The sequence below is a fragment of the Spermophilus citellus genome (assembly GCF_964194105.1).
Source record: "Spermophilus citellus genome assembly, chromosome: 12".
NCBI lineage: Eukaryota > Metazoa > Chordata > Mammalia > Rodentia > Sciuridae > Spermophilus > Spermophilus citellus.
Window position 1 is genome coordinate 8291284 of NC_138198.1, and position 18631 is coordinate 8309914.

Here is an 18631-nt window from a genome sequence, read left to right on the forward strand (position 1 = left end):
TTTGAGGATTAGTGTTAATTCTTAAAATGATTGGTAAAACTCACCAAAGAAGCTATCCAGCCCTGAATTTCCATATTAAATAGTAATTTAATATCTATACTTGTTATGGAACTAAAGATTTTCTGTTTCTTATGGAGGCATTGTTAGTAGTTTGTGTCTTTCTGGAAATTTATTTCACCTTTTTACCTATTTGTTGGCATACTTTTCTCCAGAGTATTCTTCTATAATCCTTTTTCATTATAATACAGTTGGTTTTAGTGTCCCCTATTTTTTTCTTGATTTAGTAATTTGAGTTTTCTTTTTTCCTTGGTCAATGTAGCAGCAGTTTGTCAGTTGTCTTGCTCTTTTCAGATAAACAACTTGACTTCATTGATTTTTCTTTATTGTTTTTCATTTATTATCACCCTGATGTTTTTTCACTTCTTACCTTGTATTGGTTTTATACTCGTTTGCTTTTCTTTCTCCCAGTTACTTAAGTAGGAAAATTGGGTTATTGATTTGAGAACTTTTTTATTTTCTAATATGAATTTTCAGTTATAAATTTTCTTCTGAGCACTGTTGTAGTTTTATTGCATAAGCTTTCATATTTTGTGTTTGTTTTCAGTCATCTCACTATTTCAGTATTTCATATTTCCACTGTTTTTTTTTAATTCTCTGACCTCTACCCACTGATTATTTAAGCATGTGTTATGTAATTTTTATGTATTTTTTCTCACATTTTCTTGTTATTGATTTCTAATTTAATGTCACAATACTCAGAGAATGTACTTTGTATGATTTCATTCTTTTTTAATTTGTTGAGGCTTATTTTATGATCTAGCATATGGTCTGTTTTAGAGAATGTTCCATGTATACTGACTATAAATTTTGCTGTTGTAGGGACTGGGATATTCTGTATATATCTTAGAACCTAGGTATTCTATGGTGTTTTCTTATTGAGCCTATGTTTCATTTTTCCATTCATTATTGAAATCTCCAACTATTGTTGAATTGTCTATTTCTTCCTTCCATTTATCAGTTTTTACTTCATGTATTTTGAGGCTCTCTCTGTAGATTCATATATGTTTGTAATCATTTTATCTTCCTGGTAATTGACCCTCTTATTATGAAATGTTCTTCTTTTGTTTGTAATTACAGCTTTTGTCATAGAGTGTGTTATATGATGTTAGTATAGCCACATTAGCTCTATTTTGGTTATTACTTGGAGACTATCAATTTCCATCCTTTTACTTTCAACTCACTAGTGTCTTTGAATCTAAAGTGTGTCTCTTACAGACAGTGTATAGTTGGGTCATTTTAAAAATCCATTCTGCTGGTCCCTGCTTTTGGATTGGAGTGTGTAATCCTTTTACATTTAATGTAATTACTGATACATTAGAATTTGTGTCTGTTATTTTCCTGTTTTTATATATGTCTTATGCATTTTATGTTCCTTTTTTTTTCAAGCTCTCCCTTCTTTTGTGTTAGATACTTTTTATTGTGTTTTCAATTACCTTATTTCATTTTTCTATATTTTTGAGGATGTTAATGTTTTCTCTAGTGATTACAATTAGCATCTTAACTTAAAACAATGTAGTTTAGATTAAATGCTAATTTAATTTCAGTAGTATACCATAACTTTCCTCCAGTACACTTCCATTCTCTTTCCTGTTTTTTTTTGTGCTATTACAGTCATAAAATACAAATTACATCTTTATATGCTATATACTCATTGACTCATTTTTATAATTATTACTTTATGCAGATATCTTTTAAAACAGGTGAAGAAAAGAGTTATGTTTATAGTTAACCTTTTTGGTGCTGTATATTTAATTATTTGGGTTTGAAATTTATTATTCAGTGTCTTTTCCTTTCAACCTGAGGCACTGTTATTTCAGGGCAGGTCTGCTAGCAACAGATTCTCTCAAATTTTGTTCTGTTTTGTTTCAATCTAGAGATATATTAATTTATCCTTCATCTTTGAAGGAGACTTTAGCTAGTGTTATGGTTAGATATGAGGTGACCCCCAGAAGCTCATGTGTGAGACAATGCAAGGATGTTCAGAGGCAAAATGATTAGATAATGAGAGCTATAACCTAACCAGTGGATTAACCTGCCGATATGGAATTACTGGGTGGTAGTTGTAGGCAGGTAGAATGTGGCTGAAGGAAGTATATCACAGGGGGTATGCCTTTGGGGTTTATATGTTGCCCCTGGTGATGGGGCTCTCTCTGGTTCCTGTCTTTCATATTCTGAGCTCCTTTCCTCTGTCATACCCTCCCACCATGATATTCTGCCTCACCTCAGGCCCAGAGCTATGGAGCCAGCTGACCGTGGGCTGAACCTCTGAAATCATGAGACAAAATAAACTTTTCCTCCTCTAAGTTGTTCTTGTCAGGTATTTTGGTCACAATGCTAAAAAGCTAATTATAACAGAAATTTTTACCAAGAAGTGGAATTATTATTGTGAGGAACCTAACCATTTGGTTGAAAAACTTTTGGAGTTGGTTTGTGGGAGGAATTTTGAAAAGTTTAGGGATGCAAGCTGGAAAAGCTTTTTGTAATTAGAGTTTAATGGGTGATTCTAGTAGGAGTTCAGAAGACCAGAATATCAGTAAAACTGTTGACAGTAAGGACTGGGCTCATGCAATTTCAGAGAAGGACTCTATTGGAAATTAGACTAGAGGCCATTTACATTACATTCTGGCAAAGAAGTTGTTCACACTTTGCCCATGTCCTGAGATTTTCTGTGGGGCTGAATTTAAAGGTGATGACTAATTGACCTGGCAGAGAAAATATGAAGGTAGCACAGCATTCTGGCAGTGTCATGGATATTTCTGGCAGCTTTTTAGCCAAGTTTACTGTGATAATCAAGACTAGAAAGTGGAGCAGAAAGTTTTGAAAAGCGTGTAGTTTGGCCAAAAAAGTGTGAGTAAAGCTGGTACTAAGGAAGAAGGAAGATGTGGTTGTTAAAGAGATTACAGCCACTAAAGAGAAGCTAAGTACTTTACACAGAAAAGAGGGCTTGAGGGCATCTCAGGAATTGGCAAGACCACACCCATCTCAGGCTCAAGGGTATAAAAGTAAAATTTCCTCTGAAAAGAGACCTTGGGAGCACCCTGCTTGCACAGCAGAGCCTGGGAATTTATTTCACCATGCCCACAGCCATCCAGGTACTCAGAGGCCTCTGTAGGTCCCAGGAGTCTGGCTACTCCTTGAATTGACAGCCGACCTTAGTTTCATCCACCTGGTGCTGGTTCTGCAGGTATGCATTATGCTGGAGTTTGGGGGAATCATGGAGGCTTCCACTGAGATTTCAAAGGAAGGCCTGAAAGACCTTGCAAAGTGTAGCAGAGTCAGAATCCTTGCAGGCAGCTCCTGAGAGAGTGATGTGTGAAGATATGAGAAGGAATCTGAAGTGGCAGTGGAGACTCCCAAGATTAGGAAATGCCAGTAGTATGGAATGTATGCTGAAGAAAGCTGCAGAAATTGAGCATAGACAAGCCAAGAGAAAGGCCATGTGGTCTGCAACCAGCAATGCCATAGGGGAGAGTATATAAGCCCCGTGGAAAAAACAACAGGATGTCATGTGCCCCAGATGCTGAAATGCAGGTACAAGACTTGTTTGCTCGGGGCTGGGGATGTGGCTCAAGCGGTAGCGCGCTCGCCTGGCATGCGTGCGGCTCAGGTTCGATCCTCAGCACCACATACAAACAAAGATGTTGTGTCTGCCGAAAACTAAAAATAAATAAATAAATATTAAAATAAAAAAAAAAAAGACTTGCTTGCTCAGTGAGTTTTCAGTCTTGCTTTGGTTCCATACTTTCTATGCTCCTACTTCTCCCCTGTGGAATGGAGATGTTTACTCTATGCCATTATATATTGGAGATATATATAATTTGCTTTTGATCTTTACAAGGGAGAACATCCAAGAATTTGCTGTGAGTCTCAGATGATATTTTGGACCTGGACCTTTGAGGAATGCTGCAGTTGTTAAGACTATGGAGACTCTTGGAAATGGACTAAATGTCATTTGCATTCTGAGATGGGCATGAACTCTTGTGGGACAGGGGAAGAATGTTGTGGTTTATATATGAGGTGTCCCCCCAAAGCAGGAATGTTTAGAAGTGAAATGATTAGATAATGAGAGCTATAAACTAATCAGTGAATTAATCCAGTGATATGGATTAACTAGGTGGCAACTGTAGGCAGGTCGGGTGTGGCTGGAGGAAGTAAATCCCTGGGGTTGTCTTTGGATTATGTATTATCCCTGGTAAGTAGGGCTCTCTCTCTTTCCTGGCTGTCATGTTCTGAGCTGCTTTCTTCTGCCACACATTTCCACCATGATGTTCTGCCTCAGTTAATGTCCAGAGCTACAGAGTTGGCTGACCTTGGACTGAACCTCTGACACACTGAGCCAGACCTTTTCCCCCTCTATGTTGTTCTTGTCAGATATTTTGGTTATGGTGATGCAGAAGCTGATCAAAACAGCCAGATACAGGATTCTTGGTTGACCATCTATTTCCTTCAACACTTTGAAGAAGTGTCATTTTACTCTCTTCTGACTTCCATCTTTTATTTTTTTTTATTTTTTTTATTTTTTTTTTATTTTTTATTGTTGGTCTTTCAAAACATTACATAGTTCTTAATATATCATATTTCACAGTTTGATTCAAGTGGGTTATGAACTCCCATTTTTACCCCGTATACAGATTGCTGTATCACATCGGTTACACTTCCATTGATTTACATATTGCCATTCTAGTGACTGATGTATTCTGCTGTCTATCCTATTCTCTACTATCCCCCTTCCCCTCCCCTCCCCTCCCCTCCCCTTTTCTCTCTCTACCCCCTCTACTGTAAATCATTTCTTCCACTTGTATTATTTTTCTCTTACCCCTCCTTTCCTCTTATATGTAATTTTGTATAACCCTGAGGATCACCTTCCATTTCCATGCAATTTCCCTTCTCACTCCCTTTCCCTCCCACCTCTCATCCCTGTTTAATGTTAATCTTCTTCTCAAGCTCTTCGTCCCTACCCTGACCTTGGTTACTCCCCTTATATCAAAGCAGTCATTTGGCATTTGTTTTTTAAGGATTGGCTAGCTTCACTAAGCATAATCTGCTCTAATGCCATCCATTTCCCTCCAAATTCTATGATTTTGTCATTTTTTAAAGCAGAGTAATACTCCATTGTGTATAAATGCCACATTTTTTTTATCCATTCATCTATTGAAGGGCATCTAGGTTGGTTCCACAATCTTGCTATCGTGAATTGTGCTGCTATGAACATCGATGTAGCAGTGTCCCTGTAGCATGCTCTTATTAGGTCTTTAGGGAATAGACCGAGAAGGGGGATAGCTGGGTCAAATGGTGGTTTCATTCCCAGCTTTCCAAGAAATCTCCATACTGCTTTCCAAATTGGCCCCACCAATTTGCAGTCCCACCAACAATGAACAAGTGTACCCTTTTCCCTGCATCCTCTCCAGCACTTGTTGTTGTTGGACTTCATAATGGCTGCCAATCTTACTGGAGTGAGATGGTATCTTAGGGTGGTTTTGATTTGCATTTCTCTGACTGCTAGCGATGGTGAGCATTTTTTCATGTACTTATTGATTGATTATATGTCCTCCTCTGAGAAGTGTCTGTTCAGGTCCTTGGCCCATTTGTTGATTGGGTTATTTGTTATCTTATTGTCTAATTTTTTGAGTTCTTTGTATACTCTGGATATTAGGGCTCTATATGAAGTGTGTGGAGTAAAGATTTGTTCCCAGGATGTAGGCTCCCTGTTTATCTCTCTTATTGTTTCTTTTGCTGAGAAAAAACTTTTTAGTTTGAGTAAGTCCCATTTGTTGATTCTAGTTGTTAACTCTTGCGCTATGGGTGTCCTATTGAGGAATTTGGAGCCCGACCCCACAGTATGTAGATCATAGCCAACTTTTTCTTCAATCAGACGCCGTGTCTCTGATTTGATATCAAGCTCCTTGATCCATTTTGAGTTAAGTTTTGTGCATGGCGAGAGAAAGGGATTCAGTTTCATTTTGATGCAAATGGATTTCCAGTTTTCCCAGCACCATTTGTTGAAGATGCTATCCTTCCTCCATTGCATGCTTTTAGCCCCTTTATCAAATATAAGATAGTTGTAGTTTTGTGGATTGGTTACTGTGTCCTCTATTCTGTACCATTGGTCCACCCGCCTGTTTTGGTACCAGTACCATGCTGTTTTTGTTACTATTGCTCTATAGTATAGTTTGAAGTCTGGTATCGCTATACCGCCTGATTCACACTTCCTGCTTAGCATTGTTTTTGCTATTCTGGGTCTTTTATTATTCCATATGAATTTCACAATTGTTTTATCTATTTCTACAAAAAATGCTGTTGGGATTTTGATTGGCATAGCATTGAACTTATAGAGAACTTTTGGTAATCGCCATTTTGATGATGTTAGTTCTGCCTATCCATGAACAGGGTATATTTTTCCATCTTCTGAGATCTTCTTCTATATCTCTCTTTAGGGTTCTGTAGTTTTCATTGTATAGGTCTTTCACCTCTTTTGTTAGGTTGATTCCCAAGTATTTTATTTTTTGGGGGGATATTGTGAATGGAGTAGTTGTCCTCATTTCCATTTCAGAGGATTTGTCGCTGATATACAGAAATGCATTTGATTTATGCGTGTTGATTTTATATCCTGCCACTTTGCTGAATTCATTTATTAGCTCTAATAGTTTCTTTGTAGACCCTTTTGGGTCTGTTAGGTATAGAATCATATCATCTGCAAATAGTGATAATTTAAGTTCTTCTTTTCCTATTTTTATGCCTTTAATTTCTTTCGTCTGTCTAATTTCTCTGGCCAGTGTTTCGAGGACTATGTTGAACAGAAGTGGTGAGAGAGGGCATCCCTGTCTTGTACCAGATCTTAGAGGGAATGCCTTCAATTTTTCTCCATTCAGAATGATGCTGGCCTGTGGCTTATCATAGATTGCTTTTACAATGTTGAGGTATGATCCTGTTATCCCTAATTTTTCTAGAGTTTTGAACATAAAGGGATGCTGTACTTTGTTGAATGCTTTTTCTGCATCTATCGAGATGATCATATGGTTCTTATTTTTAAGTCTATTGATGTGGTGAATAACGTTTATTGATTTCCGTATATTGAACCAGCCTTGCATCCCAGGGATGAATCCTACTTGATCATGGTGTATAATTTTTTTGAAATGTTTTTGAATCCGATTCGCCAGAATTTTATTGAGGATTTTTGCATCTAGGTTCATTAGAGATATTGGTCTGTAGTTTTCTTTCTTTGAAGTGTCTCTGTCTGGTTTAGGCATCAGGGTGATGTTGGCCTCGTAGAATGTATTTGGAAGTTCTCCCTCTTTTTCTATTTCCTGAAATAGCTTGAAAAGTATTGGTGTTAGTTCCTCTTTAAAGGTTTTGTAAAACTCTGCTGTATACCCATCCGGTCCTGGGCTTTTCTTAGTTGGTAGTCTTTTGATGGTTTCTTCTATTTCCTCTATTGTTATTGGTCTGTTTAGGTTGTCTATATCTTCCTGACTCAATCTGGGCAGATCATATGACTTAAGAAATTTATCGATGCCTTCAGTATCTTCTATTTTATTGGAGTATAAGGATTCAAAATAATTTCTGATTATCTTCTGTATTTCTGATGTGTCTGTTGTGATATTGCCTTTTTCATCCTGTATGCTAGTAATTTGGGTTCTCTCTCTTCTTCTCTTCGTTAGCATGGCTAAGGGTTTGTCGATTTTATTTATTTTTTCAAAGAACCAACTTTTAGTTTTGTCAATTTTTTCAATTGTTTCTTTAGTTTTGATTTCATTAATTTCAGCTCTGATTTTAATTATTTCTTGCCTTCTATTTCTTTTGCTGTTGTTTTGCTCTTCTTTTTCTAGGATTTTGAGATGAAGTATGAGATCATTTATTTGTTGGTTTTTTCTTTTTTTAAGGAATGAGCTCCAAGCAATGAATTTTCCTCTTAGAACTGCTTTGAATGTGTCCCATAGATTCCGATATGTTGTGTCTGTGTTTTCATTTAACTCTAAGAAGTTTTTAATTTCCTCCTTAATGTCTGCTATAACCCATTGATCATTCAGTAACCTATTGTTCATTCTCCAAGTGATGCATGATTTTTTCTTCCTTCTTTTATCGTTGATTTTCAGTTTCATTCCATTATGATCAGATAAGATGCATGGTATTATCTCTACTCCTTTATATTGTCTAAGAGTTGCCCTGTGTCATAATATATGATCTATTTTTGAGAAGGATCCATGTGCTGCTGAGAAAAAAGTGTAACTGCTTGATGTTGGGTGGTATATTCTATATATGTCAATTAAGTCTAGGTTGTTAATTGTGTTATTGAGTTCTATATTTTCCTTATTTAACTTTTGTTTAGAACATCTGTCCAGTGGTGAGAGAGGTGTGTTGAAGTCTCCCATGATTATTGTATGGTGGTCTGTTAGACTCTTGAACTTGAGAAGAGTTTGCTTGATAAACATAACTGCACCATTGTTTGGGGCATATATATTTATGATTGTTATGTCTTGTTGGTGTATGGTTCCCTTGAGCAGTATGCAGTGTCCCTCTTTATCCCTTTTGATTAACTTTGGCTTGAAATCTATTTTATTTGATATGAGTATGGACACTCCTGCTTGTTTCCGCAGTCCATATGAGTGGAATGATTTTTCCCAACCTTTCACCTTCAGTCTATGTATATCTTTTCCTATCAAATGCGTCTCCTGTAGGCAGCATATTGTTGGGTCTTGTTTTGTGATCCATTCAACTAGCCTGTGTCTCTTAATTGGTGAGTTTAAGCCATTAACATTTAGGGTTATTACTGAGATATGGTTTGTTCCTCCAGCCATATTTGTTTATTAATGTTACTAAACCTGATTGGTTTTCCTCTTTGATTATTTTCCCCCCTTTACTGTCCTACCTCCCACTGATGGTTTTCAATGTTATTTTCGATTTCCTCTTCCTGTAATGTTTTGCCAAGGATTTTTTGAAGAGATGGTTTTCTAGCTGCGAATTCTTTTAACTTTTGTTTATCATGGAAGGTTTTAATTTCATCTTCCATCCTGAAGCTTAATTTCGCCGGATACACGATTCTTGGTTGGAACCCATTTTCTTTCAGTGTTTGAAATATGTTATTCCAGGATCTTCTAGCTTTCAGAGTCTGTGTTGAGAGATCAGCTGTTATCCTGATTGGTTTACCCCCAAATGTAATCTGCTTGCTTTCTCTTGTAGCTTTTAAGATTCTCTCCTTATTCTGTATGCTGGGCATCTTCATTATAATGTGTCTAGGTGTGGATCTCTTATGATTTTGCACATTCGGCGTCCTGTAGGCTTCTAGGATTTGGGATTCTGTTTCATTCTTCAAGTCTGAAAAGTTTTCTCGTATTATTTCATTGAATAGATTGTTCATTCCTTTGGTTTGGAGCTCTGTGCCTTCCTGTATCCCAATGACTCTTAAGTTTGGTCTTTTAATGTTATCCCATATTTCTTGGATGTTCTGCTCATGGTTTCTTAGCAGTCTTGCTGAACTGTCTATGTTCTTCTCAAGTTGAAATACTTTGTCTTCATTGTCTGATGTTCTATCTTCTAAGTGATCTACTCTGCTGGTAGTATTCTCAATTGAGTTTTTAAGTTGGTTTATTGCTTCCTGCATTTTTAGGATTTCTATTTGTTTGTTTTTGATAACCTCTATCTCCCTGTGAAATTGATCTTTTACTTCCTGGATTTGTTTATGTAATTCATTGTCGAAGTGATCTTTCATTGTCTGATTTTGCTGTCTCATGTCTTCCTTGAGACTCCAGATCATCTGAAGCATGTATATCCTGAACTCTTTATCTGACATTCCATCTGTTGCAGCTATTACCTCTTCTAAAGCTGAGTTGACCTGCATTGCTTGTGGTCCTTTCTTTCCTTGTCTTTTCATACTGCTCGCATTTCTTTCTGCTTGGTGAAACTGTTGTGTTTTTGAAATTTTCCCCCTATTTATTTATATTGCTCTTGTATAGTTGGGAGATCTCTCTTGCAGGGCAGGTAGTGGCTGTGCTCCTCCTCTAATTAGGGTGATCTATCAACCACACTGGTTGGTCACAGGTCTGCCCACCCTGCGGGCGTGGGTGGCAACTCTGCTCTGCCCCCACTCCAATTGTGGTGACCTAACTACCACGCCCTCGGGTCGTTGGACCTGATCCGGATGTGGGCGGCAGCTCTGCTCCGCCCCTACTCCAATTGGTGTGACGTGTCTACCACACTGGTCGGCCTATAAGCCTGTTCTGCCGGATCGCAGTTCTGCCTACCTTGCAGGCTCGGGCGGCAGTTCTGTTCAGCCCCACCTCCCAGTGGGGGTACCTGACTGCCTCTCCAACGGGTCGCTGGGCCTTTTCCGAACGCAGGCGGCGGCTCTGCTCCACCCCCACTCCAACCAGTGTGACGTGACTGCCTCGATGCTACTTGTCCACCACACTGGCAGGCTGCCGGGCCTGTCCTGCCAATGGGTCGCAGGTCTGCCTACCTTGCAGGCTCAGACGGCGGCTCTGCACAGCCCCCACTCCAAATGGGGTGACTTGGCTACCGCGCCGTCAGGTCGCTGGTCCTGTTCCAGGCGTGGGCGGCTACTCTCCTCGGCCCCAGCTGCAGTTGGGGTGTCGTGATACCACGCCGGCGGGTCGCTTGGCCTGCTCTGGGCGCAGGTGGCAGCTCCACTCTGCCCCCCAGACCCCCACAGCACCCAGCAGGACCCGGACCGAGAAGCAGTCCCCGCAGGTTCCCCAGCCCTGGGCCAAAGCAGCTACGGGAGCCAGAACCCGGCCTCTCCGATCCCGGCCACGCTCTTCTAGGAGCAGGCTCCACAGAGCGACCCCCGCGGGTTCCCCAGCCCCAGGCCAAAGCAGCCCCGGGAGCCCGAGCTCGGCCGCTCCAAACTCTCCCAGCTCGGTGTATGCTCCGCTAGGAGCAGGGTCAAAGACGCAGTCCCCGTGGGCTCCCTAGCCCCGGGTCAAAACTGTTCCGGGAGTCAGAGCCCAGCCGCCCCTCAGCGCACGTTCCACTTGGAGCTGGCCTCAGCACGCAGTCCCCGCAGGTTCCCCAGCCCTGGGCCAAAGCAGCTACGGGAGCCAGAACCCGGCCTCTCCATTTCCGGCCACGCTCTACTAGGAGCAGGCTCCACAGAGTGACCCCCGCAGGTTCCCAAGCCCTGGGCCAAAGCAGCCCGGGGAACCAGAATCCGGCCGCTCAAAGCCAGGCGCACGCCTTGCCAGGAGCGAGACCCGAGAGGAGTATTCTCCTCAGGTTCTCCAGTCCCGAGCCTGAGCGATCTGTCTGCGAGACGCAGGCATATACCAGCCTGAAATCACCTGTTCCGTAGTTGAATGAGCTGAGATCAGTAGAAAACAGGGATGATTGCATCAGCTCTCCATGATGGCGGCTGCTGTCTTCCTCCGTGGTCCGACCGGTGTTGAGAATCGAACTGGACCGCTTCTCTCCTCTGTCTCAAAGCTGGAACTCAGCACTAAGCACGGCCATTGCACCGCTGGCCGGAGCCCCCAGAATCCACATCGCTGTACTCCCGCTCCGGTACCTCGCCACTACCCAGCGCGCGCCCCAGACTCCATCCGCGGGGCGGTCCGCCAACCAGGCTCTGCTACCCTCCGTGCGGAGAAATCGCCCGTGACCGAGCCCCCGCAGCCGAATCCCGCGCGATGGAAATCCATCCTCTAGATTCTGGAGCACCTCAATTTCACTGGAAATTCCCAACAAGGTAGCCTTCAGCCGTTTCACCTCGTCTTTCTCCCCCACAGTGACGTGGCGCACTGGGGTGATGCACTCCCATCGCCGCCATCTTCCCGAGTTGACTTCCATCTTTTCTGATGAGACGCAGTCATTACATTATCTCCAGCATAATCATAATCTGAGTTACAACTTCCTCCACTCAGTTTCAAATGCCCCTTCACTTCCATTTGCTTTCTGTCCTCTAAAAGCTTACTGAGATAGCTCAGACAGTTCAGTAATAATCCCCTTCTGCTCCTTGTTCAGCAGCCTTATTCTTTTAAAAATTTCTGTAATGATCTTTTAACCATGGTCTAAGGAGGAAAGGGAGACTAGTATATGAACTTCGTCACTATTTAAACCAGACATCCTATGCATCCTGCTGTGGAAGGGCTGACCTCAGCTTTGAAGTCCCAGGAGCCACATACCTGGTATGTTTTAAGTTGTCAAGGCTTGTTATCAGGCACTTGAAATATGTTTCACAGTTTTTTCTTAGTTCAGTAATTGAACAGGTAGAAAATCTTATTCTTCGTAGTCTTTAAATGAATAAGATATAGTGAAAGTGATTCTGCTTTACCCAGTATTTTAAGCTTATCAGAGTTAAACTAATAAAATTATTGATAGAAAAAATTAAACTAATGTCACAAGATATGTACTTAAAGGTAAACATAATTATATATTCACAACATTTATATATTACGTATTTAGATAATAAATACGTAACAAATATATAATTGATTAGGACTTCATATTGTAGTGTTCAAAATGCTGGAGCATTTGGTACACCAAATAGTGGTTGATGTTGTGAGGGGTCTTTGTTCTTATGATGCTGTCATTTAGGTAGTAGAGCCTCAATTTCAGATAATTTATTTGGTTTTAAACAGATTTTTGGTAGAGGAATAACAGCCTACCCAGAAATATGAGCCAGTGGTGCTTCTTAAAAGTATGATTTTGTGAGGATTGACTCAGAAATTGTAAAAACATGGTTTTTAATGTTTGAGAGCTAAATAGAACCCAGGAAACAGACCTTCATGATAACCTCTCTGAATATGACTGTTGGCTCTTAGGTAAATGCAAACTGCTTACCTGGTGTAGTGATTCTCAAAGCACTAACATCATAGAAGCTCCACTTAGAAATTCAGATTCTCAGTCCCACCCCAGACTTACTGAGTCTGAAATTCTAGGGGTGGGGTTCAGGAGTCTAGGTTTTTAAGAAAGGCCTTCCAGATTATTCCAATGGGGGTTGCATTAGGAATCATTTACCTTTGATGAGTTTTTAAATACCTGTGCCTTTGAGGTTGATTTAAACCTGTAGGAATGACTAGTTTGGTGTGATTGCTGATGGAAAAAGGTTAGGGAATGTAGAAAGCAGACCAAACTTTATCCAAAACCAGCTTCATCTATTGTTAACATTTTATTTCCTCTGTTTTATCACAAGGTGTTTTCAGAAGAATCTGAGTCAAACAGTATGTTTCTAAAATGATGAAATAGCAGGGTTCTTGCTGAAGTGTTGTTTTTCCATGGTCTATGACTAATCTCCTCAGAGCCCGGAGACGTCCCTCAGGTGTGTTGAAGGTGTGAGCTCATAGAAGCCTGTGCATAGTGAACTTGCAGACAGTGTATTTTTTAGATGGCCCCAGCCCTCTCCCTGAGGAGTGACCTCCTTAGAAATGTAGAAGGGCATCTGAAAAACAGAAAAGCTCTTTTATTTTTTATATTGCTTGCCTGACTCTGGGCAGTGATTTAAGAACAAAAAGGAATTTATTTGGCTCTTTTTTTGTTGTTGTTGCTGTTGTTTGTTTGTTGGAGGTCACAGAGTTAGAGGCGAGGACAATTCAATTTTTGAAAAGTGTGTTTTTGTTTCGCTTCGCTACATAGGAATGGTTTAATATTTTAAGAACAAAATGCTACCATGGCATTAGGAGGCTGTTTTTGTACTGTCTGAGCCTCATCGACCTGGCTGAATCTTCACTCAGCACTCGGAGGAGAGGGCGTGAGTAACATACGCATTTGACAGTAGGGAAGGCATCTTAAAGGAAAGAAAATTTGGGCTGAGGTTTTAAGTTATTGTCATAGTGCATCTTTGGCTGAAAAGAAAAGAGATCCATCCCTCCAGGAGTCAGGAAAAAAAAATCTGTCAGGTGGAATATCTACAAGAAATTAGGACTATAAATGTGACTAGGAAGACTACAAAAGGCTGTGCTGCTTCTTGCATTCGCACATTCTGTCACATAGTCATATGCTCTTATCAGTGACTCTGAGACAGCGAAGGCGTGACGTGACTCCTACTTTAGAGATGAAAAAGTTGAGATTCAGAGGGTTTAAATAGCCATAGTGGTGGTGGTGGCAGCAACATTTTACTGAATATTAATCCACTTCTTCATCTAACAAATACTGAATTCCTGGGTATCAGGGACTTAGAGGCTGCTTTTGCCAAAAGCATTGACACTTCACTTGGGCCTGCAGATGTCCAATGGAAAATTCTTTTCCATACCACCAGAGCAGCACCGAGAAGTTGCAGCACCCAGTTTCATTGCCTGAAACTTAAAGGCCTAACAAACTCCATCTTACTTTTCTGATTTATTCTTTCTCTGAGTTGTTCTCTCCAGCAATCACCTTGGATTCCAGGAGCAACGGGTCTGTTGATGAACAGCAGCAACTTATCATTGACAAGGCTCCAAATAACCGACTCTGAGCTGATGATCCACCAGGCCATAGTTTGACCACGTCTCCTTGACTGTGTGTGCTTCCCTCACCCTCTGCTTTTGTTCCTTGCCAGTTTGTAACACTGTAGCTCTTGTTGGCCCCTTGAAGACAGGGCTAAGGATGCTGGTCCCCCTGTTTTTTCCTAGTATGACTATATTGAATAAATTCCTTTCCTTCTTTACTAACATTTTTTTCTACTCGGTCTTTTAGGATGAATGACTGAACATGGTCTGGTGGGACTCCCCAGAATCAGCCTCTGGCCTAGTTTCAGTAATACCTCCACGTCCCATTCTAGCCTTTGGGGTGACAACATTTGATAAAGCAGATCAAACACGCGCGCGTACACACACACACACACACACACACACACACACACACCCCTTCTGCTTTTCTGGAGTTTATATTCCAGTAGGGGAAGGCAGATGATAAACAGGATAAGTAAGTAAATTACACAGTGTCTTAGATGTATTTTCTTCATAAATCCTATGACGAAAAATTAAACGGGGATGATTTAAGTTTTAAGTAGGTGGCATATAAGGTTTAGAAAAGAAGGCTGACATACTGGCTGAAGTTAACAGGATGACTCTGGTTGCTTTATGTGTCAGGCGTGGAATTAGGTCTGTGACCAGCTCTCGTGTAATCTTTTCAGTGACCCAGCAGGGTTGATAGTCTTGGAGATGTTAATAAATGTGCCTAGGATCACAAAACTAATAAGTGCCAACTACTCTATTAAAAATGTGTTTCAATTTTATAATCTTATACTTTGACTGAGTTCCTATTAGACAAGAGGAGGCTGAACTGTGTAAGGGGAACAGCAGTGAATAAAGATTTGGATGAAGGTTCACAAAATTATCTGAACAAAGCAAAACAAATTTGTAAATCTGTGGAAAGGAAAACCTATAAAGTTTCTTACAAGCAAAGGAATTATAAGTGGAAATCAATTATGAAGAATTCAGTATAGCTTATTTAAAATGCATAGAATAACAACTTCCCATTATTTAGCATAGGGTCTATTAAATAAACTTTATGGGAATCCATTGATTTGAACTGAGCTCCTGCAATAGATAGACCAAACCGAAATGGAGTCACAGGTACAAAATGCCATGTAATCAAACTGTAGCTTCAAAAAACTGGAAATCCACAAACAGGCTAGTTTTCCAAAATGAAAAAAACCAGGAGATTCACAACAACCATTAGAAAAGGGCCCATTCAACCTGACCTGGTGCACTAGGGAAGTTTCCTCTGTTTCAACCTATGCAAAGAAAGTAACCTGATGAAAACCAATCTACTGTTTCTATTTAATAGCTCTGTGGCTTTCAGCAAATTATTTGACTTCTCTTTATCTTTATTTTCTTATCCATAAAATGAGAGTAATATATGATCCTGCACTTGTGCTTCTTGGTCTATTTATCCAAATGAGCTAGAAATTAGTTCCACACAAAAATCTGCAACGTAAATGTTTATAATAGCTTTATTAATAATTTCCAAGTTGGAAGCAACCAAGATGTCCTTCAGTAGATAAATGGATAAACAAACTGGTACATCCAGACAATGGAGTATTTTTCCATACTAAAAAGAAATGAAGTATCAAGCCATGAATAGACATAGAGGAACCTGAATGCATATTACTAAGTGAAAGAAGCCAGTCTAAAAAGGTACTGGACTGTGTGATTCCAACTACCTAACATTCTGAAAAGCAAAAGGGTAGAATAGTAAAAAGATCAGTAGTTGCCAGGGATTGGGAAGAGGGAAGGATGAATAGGCAGAGAATGGGATTTATAAAAGGCAGTAAAACTACTCTGTATATCATAATGTTGCCCATGCGCCATTGTACATTTGTCGGAACCCATAGGATATACAACCTCAAAAGTGAAACCTAATTTAAGCTTTGGGCCTGGGGTGATAGTGATGTGTTGGTATAGATTCACCAACTCAGTCATAAATGTACCACTTCACAAGGAATATTAATAGTGTGAGAGGCTGTCAATTATTATTGACATATGGGAAATCTCACCTTCCACAAAATATTATCATGAACCTAAAAATGCTCTAGAAAATAAAGTGTTTTTAAAAAGTAGGAAAATAATGGTACTCAGAGGGTTTAGTTAGAATTAGATGAGTTAAGATATAGGAATCCCTTGGAACAGTGCCTTTGTTTTGGTTATTATTATGTTATGAATGAGCATAACAATTTATATGTTTTTCATAAATTCACTCATGTACTTCTATGGCTAGTTTTCCATATGCAAGTTTAAATTCTTCAACCTAAATTCTTCTATGGCTGCTGTCTAGAATCTAATCCTATTGACAGTATTTCTCTAAGTGTGAGCACAGGACCTCCTACATTAACCTGAAGTGTAAATTGATGAGGTATAGATTGTTACACTCCTCCAAACTCCCTAACTCAAGCGCTTTAAGAGTGGAGCCAAGGAATCTGCATTTCTACAAATACCCGAGGTAATCTTGATGCATTCCAAAGGTGGAGTGCAGAGCAGGGAGCATCGGGGAAGGATTACACCATTTCTGACCTCCCAGGCACTGCTAAATGCAGCGGCCCACTTCTCTCCAAAAAATACACATGGAGGTTTTGGCAGAACACAGTGTATCTGGAAAATAGAAGGGGAAGGAGTGATCTAAGCATTCTTCAGTCATCTCAGAACCTGGTCTCTGTGTGAAATGACTTTTTTATGAAGTAGAATACTGTTTATATCAAACTCGTACTTCGTGACTACTCTTCTTAACCTTATGAGTAATAGTTCATTGCTGCACTTAAGTTTTAAGGAGTAGGCACTAATTAGAGTGTGACTAATTCTAAACAGTTGAGTCACTGGGGGGGCTTTTAGGGATAAAAAGCAAACTGTAGGATAGAGTAAGCAAAATACTTGTCATGGGATGAGGAAAGGAAATTATATAATATGTGATTGTGCAGTGAAATGACAGAATTGCTATTCAAACCCTTTTTTCCCTGATTCTACAACCATATGAAATAAAGGCAGTTATGAATGGAGGTAATGTTTTCATAAGTCCTTTTAGAAGCTCAGCCATTACTAACTACTAGCAGGACTATTAGACAGGTAATGAATAGAATCCTTTACAAATTCTTATAAAAATATGAGCAAAATTAAGTGAATACCAAGTTGGAAGGTAGTGGTTTGCAAGTTAAAATAACACTTACTGAATACCCTTTTTGCCAGGCCTAATGCTAGAAACACACACAATCTCCTTCATTCTCACGAACCAGGAAAGCAAATATCATAATCCTCCTTTTACAGAAGAAGAAATTGAAAATTAAAATGATTCATATGGCTGACAACAATCAAGATTTCAATATGGAATGCTGACTCTATAGTTTAACATACTTTAAGTAATTTTTTTGATAGTTCTGTGCCACTGGACTATAGTGTTTTAGTGTGAAGGCAGTGCACATGGGTACTGTTTCAGAGTTCCCTGGATCTGAGTTTTTGAAGATGACCAGGGGAATTTCCACTTCTAATCAACTTTTGTTCAGGAAGGGAACCCAGACCAAGTTTTGCAGAGATATAGAGGGTAGAGCTCAGGGTGGCCAAAGTAACTGGAATTTGCAGAGATAAGGATTCAAATGGAGATCACCAGAGATGTGAAGATGGCATTCAAGGCTTTGCTAGCCCAAGGAGCTTGGTGGAATATTGATTTGTGTAAAATGTCTGAAGCTGGGAAAAAGATACCAGGAAGTAGACAGAACAATACCCTGAGCTCTCAGAAGACTGGCAGTTTTTCCTGCTCCCCCAGCCAGTGGGAAGGCCTTATAGTACCCAAGATTCTAGCAGGTAGATGTTGCCTTAGCAAAAGGTCTAAATTAGCCTCAAGTAAAGGCTGGTAACAAAACTTGGAAAGTAATCCTTGAAAGGATCCAACTAATTCTCAATAACTATTCTAATAAGACACTATCCCCCCATCCCCCCCAAAAAGTAGCTGAGACCTGTTGAACAAGTAGTGGATATTTCCTTGGGATTGTGCAGAAAGGGTTAAGAAAGGTAGAAGAATTACTTTTCATAAAAAAATGTCTGAGCTCAAATTGTTTAGTAAAAAAACACAGTAATGAAGCTTTACAAATGTAGGTAACTTACAAGTAAGATTTTTTTTTTAGTTTGAAGTGGACTACCTTTTATTCTGTAAATTA

General features: G+C 39.9%; 1 protein-coding gene across 4 annotated transcripts in view; it reads left to right on the forward strand.

The window, feature by feature from the left end:
* Window positions 1-18631, forward strand: part of PTPDC1 (protein tyrosine phosphatase domain containing 1) — a 78726-nt gene that overhangs the window by 15881 nt on the left and 44214 nt on the right. The gene's annotated exons all lie outside the window — the stretch shown is intronic.